This window comes from Thermobia domestica, chromosome 17, assembly GCF_964235325.1.
Source record: "Thermobia domestica chromosome 17, izTheDome1.hap1.1, whole genome shotgun sequence".
NCBI classification, from domain to species: Eukaryota; Metazoa; Arthropoda; class Insecta; order Zygentoma; family Lepismatidae; genus Thermobia; species Thermobia domestica.
This window is the reverse complement of record NC_137470.1, coordinates 38888139-38900659: the sequence shown is the minus strand read 5'-3', so window position 1 is coordinate 38900659 and position 12521 is coordinate 38888139.

The following is a 12521-nucleotide window of genomic DNA, read 5'->3' as shown; positions in this document are numbered from 1 at the left end:
TTTAGACTTTAATAGCAGTTTAGATTTTCTACCAAAGTTGACCACATAACCATTGGACAACACGGTTCAGAGTTCGGGTTAGAACATTTTGTGATATCGTTATAAAAGCTGATACTTATCGTATTTTCAATGCCGATATAATTTAATGATGTAAAAATTATTATGTTGTATAGGCATTAATTATTTTTGCTGGAAAGAAAAGTAAATTAGATTACCTCTTAAACTAGAAAATATAAATTTATACCATGATAATTATTTTAATAAACGGTATGCACAATTTCACTTTTCACTTTAACAAAGAACATTGAAACTACACAAACACATATTACATTGCATTTTGGCACTTTAATTCAAATAATTGAATATGATGAAATGAAACACTTGGCCCAATTATTCTTATTACAATCGCGGAAGGCGCGGTTTACTGGTTTTATTTCACTACATCGTTAGTTTCCGCAATTTCGCACTGTCACTTTTCATACACTTTGATGCTGGAAGAAAATTATTTTTGGTGGTTAAATGGGGACATCCTTAAGGTTGGGAGTGAAGTCCCTCACTTTACGTTCATTTTTTGGGTGGTATTGAAATTTATTTATTGAGCTGTTACTCCTTGTCGTTAAGACGATTTTAAAAGTATCTGTTATGAGCAAACGTTTTAAGATTTCAATATTTTCTTTTGAGATAACATTTTTATTATCGTTAACGCACTATAAATGCGTTAAACATTCTACCTAACTGCATAATAAGTGTACCATAATTCGCGCAGTGTCGTTCGTCTGTTCTTCCGGAGCTGACTCCTTGGTTATATGCTGTTGTCACACCAGGAACATTTGTCAGACTAACTTAGTTTTCTCTCCGTCTCCTTGCGTTTTTACGCAGCGGACAGACTGACAATGCAGCCTGGTGATGTCAAAGCTAGAAATTGTCAAAAGTAACTATGGCAACCCATAGGTAGGAATTTTTGGAGACGAAGTTTGCTCTTTGCGCTGAAGTTTAGCATCATATTTGAAGAGACGAGAGGGTCACCAAGATTTCCGTCGCAGACGCGACACACACATACATATTCATATTCCTTTGTTTGCTGAGAGGAAAATTTCTATGAGTGCTTTTATACGAGGTGTACTTAAAAGTTAAAATTTTCTTCATTAATATTCGATGAAGTGAACCATATGGTTACAATACTCGTCGGTCTGTATGCTGTCTCTGACTCGAATATCTCAAGAGGTACTCAGACTTCTGTTATATGTGAATTAACGCATGTTATTTCGAGAGTTATGTAGGGAGAAAGGTACGGTCGTGTGGCAATGTTACACGCAAAATTATAAAGATAAGTCAGTATGGTGCAAATATTGTGAACATAAAAATGTATGCGAAAATATTGAGACATGTTTCTTCTGCTAGTTACAGAGACTAATTTGTTTATATCATTTAAAACAGTAATATGTTTATAATATTAGTAGTAGAATCAAGTGTAGAAAATCCACTTACATATAAATTTAAACTGTTTAGCGGTGTAAAAGTATGTGGACTTACTATACCACTTTCCCCACACATTTACTTGCATAGAACATATTGTATGTAAGTATAGATTTATGCGTACTATTTAAATATAATAAAATATTAATAAAATAACATAATATCAATCACAATACACATCTTAAATAATGCTCTGGAGACAACAGTAATAATATACTGTGATAAAGAAGCAAATTTAACTTAGAAATCGTAATATAGTAATAGAATGCACTTTTTTTGTGATTGCAAATAAATTCCCGGAATATTTCTATTTTGGGGAATTTTCCCGAGAATATTCCAGAAAAATATCTTCCCGGGAATTTACCCATCACTAGCCGTGGATAGTGATGGGTAAATTCCCAGGAAGATATTTTACCCAAAAATGGGAATTTTCCGGCAATTTATGTACAATCACTTAGAAAATTGTATTCTATTCTTATATTCCGATTTTAAAGTTAAATTTGTTTCTCTGCAGGTAAATATGTGGAAAAAATGTATAGTAAGTTCACAAACTTTTAAACCTCTAAACAGTTAAAATTTAAACTTAAGTGGATTTTCTAAACTTGACTCCACTATTGACATTATAAACGTATTAAATTTTTAAATGTTATAAATAAATTAGGTTGGGGGAACTGTTAAAACACATGACCCAGCATTTTATCAAAATTTGCGCATAAATATTTATGTTTACAATATCGGCAGATACTGACTTATTTTTAAAATTTTGCACGTAATGTTGCCACACAGAAGCTTTCTTTCTACCCATTTCTCGAAATTTCCCTGCGTTAATTCACATGTAACAGAAGTCCCAGTACCTCTTCAGAAATTCTAGTCAAAGATAGAAGACAGACCGTCGTCTATTACTAACGGTGGTTCGGGGTTTATTAATAGTACTTCATAAATTCTTCTACATAAATTCTACTTTACTTACAAAATGGTTCCTCTTCATCATTTGTAAATAAGTACTTTGCTACTTTTTAGTGCAAATGGAAATGGAACTTTAAAAAATCATACTATTAGTTATATGAAGTACAGTGAACGAATTTTATCTTTTTAATCTCCAAATTATTTAAAACCTAGAAGTAAATCATAATAAATGAAAATAAAATATTTAATCGTATGGTTCTTATGATTTGGAAGATAAAAGTAAAGAAATTAAAATAAATTCCTTCCCCGGAATTTATATGTCAGTGATAAACCCGGGTATATTCCCATTTTTATTTTCCTTCCCACCAGGAATATTCCCACTGCCCAATCACTAGACGTGACATGAATCATAATACATTTCTCATTTGTTGTTTGCTACTGAGCCAGAATGAGTGTTCCAATCAGGATTGGAAACAGATACTGTTTAGTACTAAAAAGTATTCTAATGTAAGATATTTTTGGTTGTCATTTTTTTTCAATATTTGTTGCAATAGACATTGACAAAGATTTTAGCTAGATGGGTAGATAGAAAACACATAGATAATATTACAAACTTTTCCCGGCTATAGATAAAATTTTCATTTATACTAATATCCTGTATTTAATAAGTCTGGGTTTAGTTTCACTATACGTATTCATAGAAGGGGTGAATTCAAGGGGCAGCCTGGGGGGAACCTCTCCCCGCAGAAAATTCATTCCCTGCGGGGAAACTTAAAATTTCAATCGCAAAGTGTAAAATTGCCTCACCCAATTATTTGCTTTCTTTTCCGTGCACGTACTGGCAAAATCCGATCTGTCAATAAGACGAAGCCCCATTCTATATAAATATTAGACATGTATCACCTTAGAATAACAACTAGTCAATATAATCTTTGTCTCTTAACGCTATCAGCGAGTTTGGCAGAACATGAAATCGTCAACTGATGATGAAAAGTTGATATTTTAAGAGGTACTATACTCTAGCTCTATATTGTGTATTAGTATAAACTGAGATAGGAAATGAAAGAAATGGAAGATTTTTCGATCATTCAATATGATTTCTGATTTCAACAGACTTCAGCTCTTGAAAACGAACAGCTCTTTATTACTTCAAGTACAGCCACCTAAATCCCACTTTTCGCATATATTATATATTAGAAAAGATTGAGATAGAAAAGGAAAGATAGAGAATATCCTTCGACCATTCCGTGTGATCTCTGATGTCAACAGACTTCAGTTCTAGGAAATGAACAACTCTATCGTTATTTGAAATAGAGTGATCCAAATCCCACTTTTCGCATTTATTATGTATTAGTAGATATTAAGATAGAAAACAAAAAATAGGAAAGAATCTTCGATCATTCCATATGATTTCTGATCAAGTCTTCAGTTCTAAGAAATGAACAGCTCTTTCATTATATGAAAACAGAGCGATCTAAATCCCACTTTTCGCATATAATATGTATTAGTAGAGATTAACATAGGAAAGGAAAGATAGAGAAAACCCTTTGATCTTTCCATCTGATCTCTGATGTTAACCCTTAAATGTATACCATGGGTCTAAGAGGCACGGCACCTTGAAGAAAGTGAATTGATTTGGTCATTTTTCAGATTTTCATGCTAATTTTCTCTGACATCTTTCAAAATATGTTAAGGATTATCTTCATAGAAGCAATTTACTTAAATTGACAAAATAACACATTTATTGATAGTTTTTTTCATTTATACCTCGTTATTACATAACACGAGTTTCAGAGGCCCGCTAAAGCTTTTACGCTAGTTTGCCCAGTATCTCTCACGGAAACGTTATGTTTTTTTTCTTTCTTAAGTTATACTTATGTGTTTTTCTGCTTAATGCCAAAGAGAGGGCGTAATCCTCTAATGGCTGGGAGTTGATGTCTCTTTGCTCCTATAAAATAATTGATGAATAAATAATTATGAAGTTAATCCTATTCCCTCACCCTTAAAAAATCTGCTTTTGAAGTGAATGGTGTCTCAGAAGTGGGAGCTCCTGTGATTGTGGTGTATCTGGAGGAGAGTACGATAAGAAATTGTTTTGTTTTGTATGCATTTTCAGTTATATATAAAAAACAGAGTTGGGGGTGGATTATTTGCACGTTTGTAAACCCTGAATCTGGCAGAAGAGTCAAATCGATTTCCAGACCTCAGTTAATTATTTAGTAGCATAAGAAGGTCGAAAATGTTAAATTTCCTGAGTTCCCGGTTTCCTGAGTATAGTATGGGTGCCCTGGGTTGAATTGCAATCTAAAGAAGTTACACGTCCGTTTTGGTATAGTTGTTCAATGTGAATAACATAACTGAAGTAAAATACGGTATATGTGTGTGTCACTAAACACATGCACCAGATTACAATGTATCTACCATTTCACAGGCAATTCACAAGTCAATATTTATCTGTCTCTCATAAAAATCTACACTTGAATAACTTTATTTCCAGTGTCAATGAAGTACAGACAATTTAACTTTGCTATTTGGTTTGCTTTTCTTTAGGAAAGAAAAGTATCGTTAGATGATGATAAGATATATTACGGAACGAGGGCTGGTCGAGAAAGGAGGAAGATAGCTCGGGTATAAACATACATGCCTCATATGATGAAGATTCAGATGCGTAAACGTTAGCCTCAATTTCTTCGACTCAATTGTCAGATTCGTGTGATAATACTGCAAATACAAATGCTTCTTCATATAGACGTACATAAACGCTTCAAGTGAATAACTGTGTGTCTAAATCTAATAAACTTTGGTCTTGTGATCCTCCGTCAAATTCTTAAACACCGGTCTGGAAGAATACGTTTCAGGGATGGACCTACTCGTAACGCAAGTACTTCTGATATGAAAAAGTTCATTTTTGCTCTTTATGTCTCCAGAAAAACTTTCCGAAATTTTGATATGCAATAACAAAGAAGAAAGAGGTTAGCAGTTGAGTACTTGGAAGTATGTAACTACGAAAGGACTCGAAGATTTCATTCGAATATTATTATCTGAAGTTGAAAAAAACGGAGACCCCTCAGTCCGTGAGTTATTTTGTTCTGATAGTAATCCACACTATCGAGCGTCTGTCTGTGAATAGACTTCAAACAAGAATAAAGTTGTTTGACGATAAAAGGAAAAGGAACGAAAGGGTAAAAGCAGATCGACTGGTTCCTTTCTGATACGTGACGAACAGTTCGTTTATTTTAAAGGGCCCTCTATTCGATCAATACATAACTAGGAAACCAACCAAGCATGGACTTAAAATATTTTTGTTGTGCAATACGAAAAATAGCTATATATAATGATGGAATGATATACACGAGAGGAGAGGCAAATAACCCTGCAGCCAGTGGCGTATTTACGACGTTTTTTCCTGGAGGCTTTGCCTGAAAATTTGAAAATTCTGCAAGATATTTCATATAATTCACTATAGTAAGTAAGATTTCGGGGGCTTAAGCCCGGAAACCCAACTCCCTAAATACGCCACTGCCCCTAGCAGAAGATTTCACCAAGAGATAGTTCTTGAGTTAGCGTAGTTCTTCTCAGCACAACGCACACATACTAAAACGTTATTCTAGAGATTGAGAAAAAACTAGATATAATCATATATTACAATAAAAAGAAAGAAGCAGTGTATTCTGTGGACCAGATGCCAAGAAACTACGCTACAAAAGTGATGACCATTTATTTTGTTTTTCAACATACTAGATGTAACATGTTTAAAACATTTCTAGTGTATGAGTCACAACCTGTAATATCTTTCCCAAGAAATCATTCAAGGGAATTTTTTTTCTAAAATACGCTAGCAAAAGAACTAATGTTACCGTATATTCAAGAAAGAAATACATATTCGGAAAACAACAACAACTGCATTTGAACTCTGTGGACTAAATCTCCGTGAGAACTGACGCGATTCTTTTCCAGAAAACACGAAAGAGATGCTATAAATGTCTATTAAGCACAGACAGAAAAACAAAAATGGTTTTTCTCGAGTCACAAAAACTATATGTGGTGAGCACAGTGTAATTGTGTGCAGTGAATGCAAGCACTAATAGCTTAGGTTCAAAAGGAACAATTTGCTGGAGATATGTCACAAAGAGAAGTAACCGCGTGTTATCACATAAGTTGACTGTAAACCAACTTCAAAGTTTAGCGTATTAATATACTATAGTGTTCTATACTAATACAGTTTATAATATATATGAGTAGAGTGGTGAAACTTCGTGGCTTTTTTGACCTACTGCGCTTGCGCAAAGCGTTCCGTTTCCTGTTCCTGTTCCGGTTCCGATTCCTGCTCCGACCTCTGTTCCGACTAAAGTTCCAATACCTCTTCCGCTTTCCCCGGAGCAAACTACACGCAACGAGTAGCCTTTTACGACTATGAACAGCACACAAGAACACGCACGCGCAGAAATATTACACACAATAGCAGACTATGAACGACCATAACACTGCCGGTAGTGTTTTTTCATTTATTACATAACACCAGGGATGTACTCGTTCTCTTTTACAAGCACATTTTATGTGAAGAAAGACAATGGCAACATAGTAGAGTGATTAGAAAATAACAGCATTTAAAAAGTATGATTATTCACACACACACACACACACACTTGATTGTTCATGCGCAGTAAAATTACATTTCCAATTTAGTAGACATTACATACATGCGCAGAAACATTACAGTTCAACTTACATACAACAGCAAAACTATGAACGAACATGACACTGTAGGTAATGTCTTTTCACACATTATATAACATCAGGGATATAGGGTCACAGTGGCTCAGTGGTAGAGCGTTCATTTCCGGTGTTTGCGGTCCCTGGTTCGATCTCAGCTCGCGCCGTATGGACTTTGTGGTGGACAAACACCGTGTACGTGGGTTTTCTCGGGGTTCTCCCGTTTCCTCCCACTTTCTTCATTCCACCATTTCACTCATCTCTCATCACCACCGTCTCCTCTAGCCTAACCGGCATAATCGTGGGACGTAATACAGAAAGATTTCATTTCATTTCATCAGGGATATACTCGTTCTGTTTTATGATCACTTTTTTTAATGCCAACATAGCAGAGCCGAGATAAAAATATATCAAAAGGGTTATGTCTGTCCGTCTGATTCACTGATTGAAATTTTGATGCTTTAAGGATGTTGATAACTTCTAGATAAAATCAGGGCATACTTTTTGTACTTACATTTTCAAAACGAAACAAGAGGACTAAAGATTTTTGAGAATACTTCGACAATCAGCAATCAAAATGTTAAGATCGGAAACTGGTTTCTTTGAAAACAATTCACAGTTCCAAAAAAAAAAGTGTCATCTCTTTAATTCTTTTCAAATTGAAATGATAGAAATTATTTCTGGTTTTAACACTGATTATCATAAGTCCGATCCGATCCTTATTTTTCCATGGGGTCTTTACATGATGTACAAACCTATTACATTTTAGGTTTGACGATTATGGTGGCTCAGTTGTAGATGGTTTACATTCAGTACATTTGGGTCCCTGATTCGATCAAGGCTCACACCGTGTGGACTTTCTGATAAATTCAAAAAATCTACAAACACAATGTTGTTCACCTTAAACGAACGTTGTACTGTGATCGAACTAAAGACTGTCGCAATATAGATAAGTGTACAGCATTTCCTTAGTAAAAAAAAAGACGTCCGTACGGTTTATTTTCAGATCAACCATTCTAAATGAAGTTTCTTAATTCCTAAAAGAGAAGTATCGGAATAATATCAGCATTAGTATGCTAATTTAAAAATCCTATCATATTTAAACGTATTAATCGATCACAAAACACAAATTTTATGTGAAAATAATAAAAAGATATCAATTTCACTATATTATTATTATTATTATTATTATTATTATTATTATTATTATTATTATTATTATTATTATTATTATTATTATAAAATGCACTAGATTTATTACTACACTGTTTAGTATAAGTGAAAAATATTTTCTGCTTGTTTATGAACAGAAGTCCACTTCATTGACACCCATCAACGGTAGGGTTCGTTTCCCGTCAAACTTGACTGTGTTTGTTCACTATCAGATAAATCAGTCATAATTGAATCAATGAGTTTGGTGTTTGTAGTCTAAAAACAAGTGGAATCAAATGTACAAGTTTTTCCCATTCTGTTAAAAATTTCACTTAAATCCAAATACAAGGCCTTTACCAAAACGATTCACTTGTTCAAATGTGTCACTATTCAGTACAATACAAATTAATTTGGCTTTCATTGAATTAAGACCATATTCAACATTTAATATGACAAGGAGGAGGAACAACCGTGTTTCGTCTTGTTTATATATGCCCTATACACTTACGATTATGATATGAATTCAGTAAATTCAAGATCGTGCAAGTTACGTCCAGATAAATTAATCTTCATTCCTTTATATATTAAACATATATTTCCATTTTTCCAAATACGATGCTAATGCATCATTACCAATAAAATCCCTGGAGGTTATACATAATAGCACATACGTAAATTATTTGTATAAATACATATTGTTTTGATAACTTTAGATATGTACATATACTTTTCTTTACAGTTATATACAAAGAAAAAGTACGTAATGGAACTTTATTCAGATTTTACTTCAAGTTGTATCATATTGAAAGATGAGCTCCTTATTGCAAATTTTACTGGCATTTTTAGGTATATCATCATTCGGAGCACTACGGAATACTTGCATATCAGAGCATATTTCCTGTATTCGTTTAAAAAACGCATATCCCTTCTTAAGGTAAAGAGACCATTTCGCATGTTCTATCCATGGAACATCGTTATCAGTCTAATCTTTTAATCTACCAGCACAATAGAAGCATATAGTTTGGTCTCTTTTGTTCGTGTAAAGAATCCAGCATCACTTAATTGATCCGGACATTGTTTTAATGAAACAGGCCAATGTTCGAATGTTCTTAAACGTAATTCCTTTGTACAATACTGGTTATATTGAGGGGCAAAACATTTATATGCACTACTATATGGTAATTCTGGCATTTGTTTTAATGGTACCCATTCTTAATCTCCCACTATTCGTATTTTTCTTATCATCTGCTTAAATGAAATCTTGCTTACGTTTCTATGTTCAATTATGTTCGAAATCTATGAAAGTCAATATTATAAAGTAACTTATGACTTACACAGCCATGTTATTTCAGTAGCTGATCAACAGAGACTAATGACACTATGCATACAGATTAGGGTGGGCCGAACATTTTTTTCAGATATTCAGGATTGAGTAGTTATCAAAAGTTGTGCATTGGTACGAAATGAAGCATGTCAAATATGTTGATTTTAAAACAATATTTAACCGGGCCCCAGTGGCCCTAAAATTCCTAATTTTTTGTTCAAATAAAATGGTTTTAGGTAATAATAACATTTTACCAGACAATACTATTAATACATAAAACATGAAATACATGGTTTCAATATACACAAATAACTATTAAGAGCTTAACTAACTTTCATAACTACCATATTAACACACGAAAAACCTTTGTGTTGAGCCCACCTCAGAACTCTCAAACTTTAAGAGAATATCACTTTTTCGCATCTGGATGCAAAATACATAACACTGGCTTTCCGAAGGCGGCGCTTACATTGCTGAATTCAAATAAACTAGAAACAATATGGCTGCGAGCCTCTCTTCCTGTATTGTTTTGACTTCGAATTACGCATATGATTTTGAATTACAACTCAAAATGCAAAACGATCATTAACCCCATTAAGAAACAAGATACCTGCATTAAGAGCCAAATTAAAGAAATTTAAGAATCAAATTACATACCGCTTTTGCAGTGGGAGCTCATATTAGATCGGAAAAATCAGAGACAAATGACGAGTTGCAATGTAGATGAAGCAGAAACCCATAGGCTCAAAAGAAAGCATGACACACAGATCGATTATGATGCTGCGGTACCAATTACAAGAGGGTTACAATCGTTAGCTCAATCCCGTACTTGGAACATACATTAAGCGCTTCCACCCCGAATTCAGACGACGAAGAGTTCGCATGGAGCTATCGTTTAGAGAATAAAATCTAAAGTAAACCTAAATAAACAATAGTGAGCCCTAAACAAATGAGTACCGCAAAAGATTTAACAGGTATATCGAGTAGGTCGGCTGCTAAAATTGTATCCGCTGTTTTAGAAGATATGAATTTACTGAACAAAACTAACTAAGACAAGGCAGTAGATAAAAACAAAATCCGTACGAAACTAGCAAAAGAGAAAAAGAAAAAGAAAAAAAGAAACTGTCTACAGTGTAAAGCTACTAATTTTAAGGGTCTCTATTTTGATGGCCGAAAATACCAAACTATAGTTCTAATTGACAATTGCAATAGGAAAAGCACTGAAGAATATGCGGATTACATCGATTTGACCGATTGGTCAGAAGTAATAGTAACTAACTCTCCAATTTCGGCTAACGTATCAATAGAAGAACCAACCGAAATGATTGTGGAAAAGAGGAGGTTTCAGTTTGTCACGTTCCCCTTCCACACGCAGGCTTTGGAGAAGTGTCTAAAGGTAGTAGCAAAATCTTCTTCAGAAGTATGCGGTAGTGTTGCACGAGACGGTTATATTTGCGCAAAACTGGAAGCACGAAAGTATCTACCAAGCTTCGGACATAAATCTCAATATTTTGTTACAAGATTCCGCTAAGGAGCTTTAGGTAAGAGGAGGGTGGGTGGGAGGAACTCGCTGTGTAGCCATCTCCACGTGGTGAGTTCGGCGCTGGTTTGGTGTTTGTTGGTCAATTTTTCAACCTTACCTTATGTATTTGTGTCCGTACTATTATATCTACTAAATACCAATCAGGCGAAGAGCTGCACATCAGATCAGAACATTTAAAATCATGGGGTCAAGTTAAAGTATTAGGAATCTTAACCAATTTTCTATACATACTTAAAATAATGGTATATATATTAAAAAAATAACACTTTTCGGACCCGCAGGGCCTGGTGAAATATTTTTATCTGCCTCTGTTTTGGGGAAGAAACATAGCATTATACAGATTTTGCACGGTACTCAAACTTAATTTTCTGAAAACAAATATTTCAATAATATTTTCACTACTCACAACCATATCTTTTCAGCATTAACGTTCTTTTGGGCTCCCGGGGCGCAGTTAAATATCTTTTTATCCGGCTCTGTTTTGGTGAGGAAACATGACATTATAAATTTTGCACGGTACTCAAACTTTTTCTAAAAAAATATATTTCAATAATATTTTCACTATTCACAACTATTTTTTTAATTAACGTTCTTTGGGGCCCCCGAGGCCCGGTTAAATATCTTTTTATTCGGCTCTATTTTAGTGAAGAAACATAATATTATAACACTTTTGCATGGTACTCAAACTTAACTTTCTAAAAAAAAATATTTCAATATTTTCACTACTCGCAACTATGTTTTTTTTTTAAAAAATAACGTTTTTGGGGGCCCCGGGGCCCGGTTAAATATATTTTAATCCGGATCTGTTTTGGTGAGGAAACATAATATAACATTATACAACTTTTGCACGGTACTGAAACTTAACTTTCTAAAAATATATTTTAATAATATTTTTATTGTGGGCTACTTTTTTTCAAAATTGGCGTTCTTTCGGGCCCCCGGGGCTCGATCAAATATCTTTTTATCCGGCTCTACTTTGGTGAAGAAACATAACGTAATATTATACAACTTTTGCACGGTACTCAATCTTAATTTTCTAAAAAAATATATATTAATAATGTTTTCATTGCTGGCTACTTTTTTTTCAAAACTAACGTTCTTTGGGGCCCTCGGGGCCCGGCTAAATATCTCTTAATCCGGCTCTGTTTTGGTGAGGAAACATAATATAACATTATACAACTTTTGCACGGTACTCAATCTTAATTTTCTAAAAAAAAAATTTCGGCCGTTTTCGGCCCACCCTAATACAGATATCTGTGCACACATGCATGATGGACGAAGGGATGACGAAGAGGAAATCATGTTCCATCTTGTTTATACATGCATCATACACTTACGATGAACCACGATCCTTGGCAGGTCCGGGTTCGTTTCTCGGTGAGAAAGCGTTCTCTTTTTCATACAAGG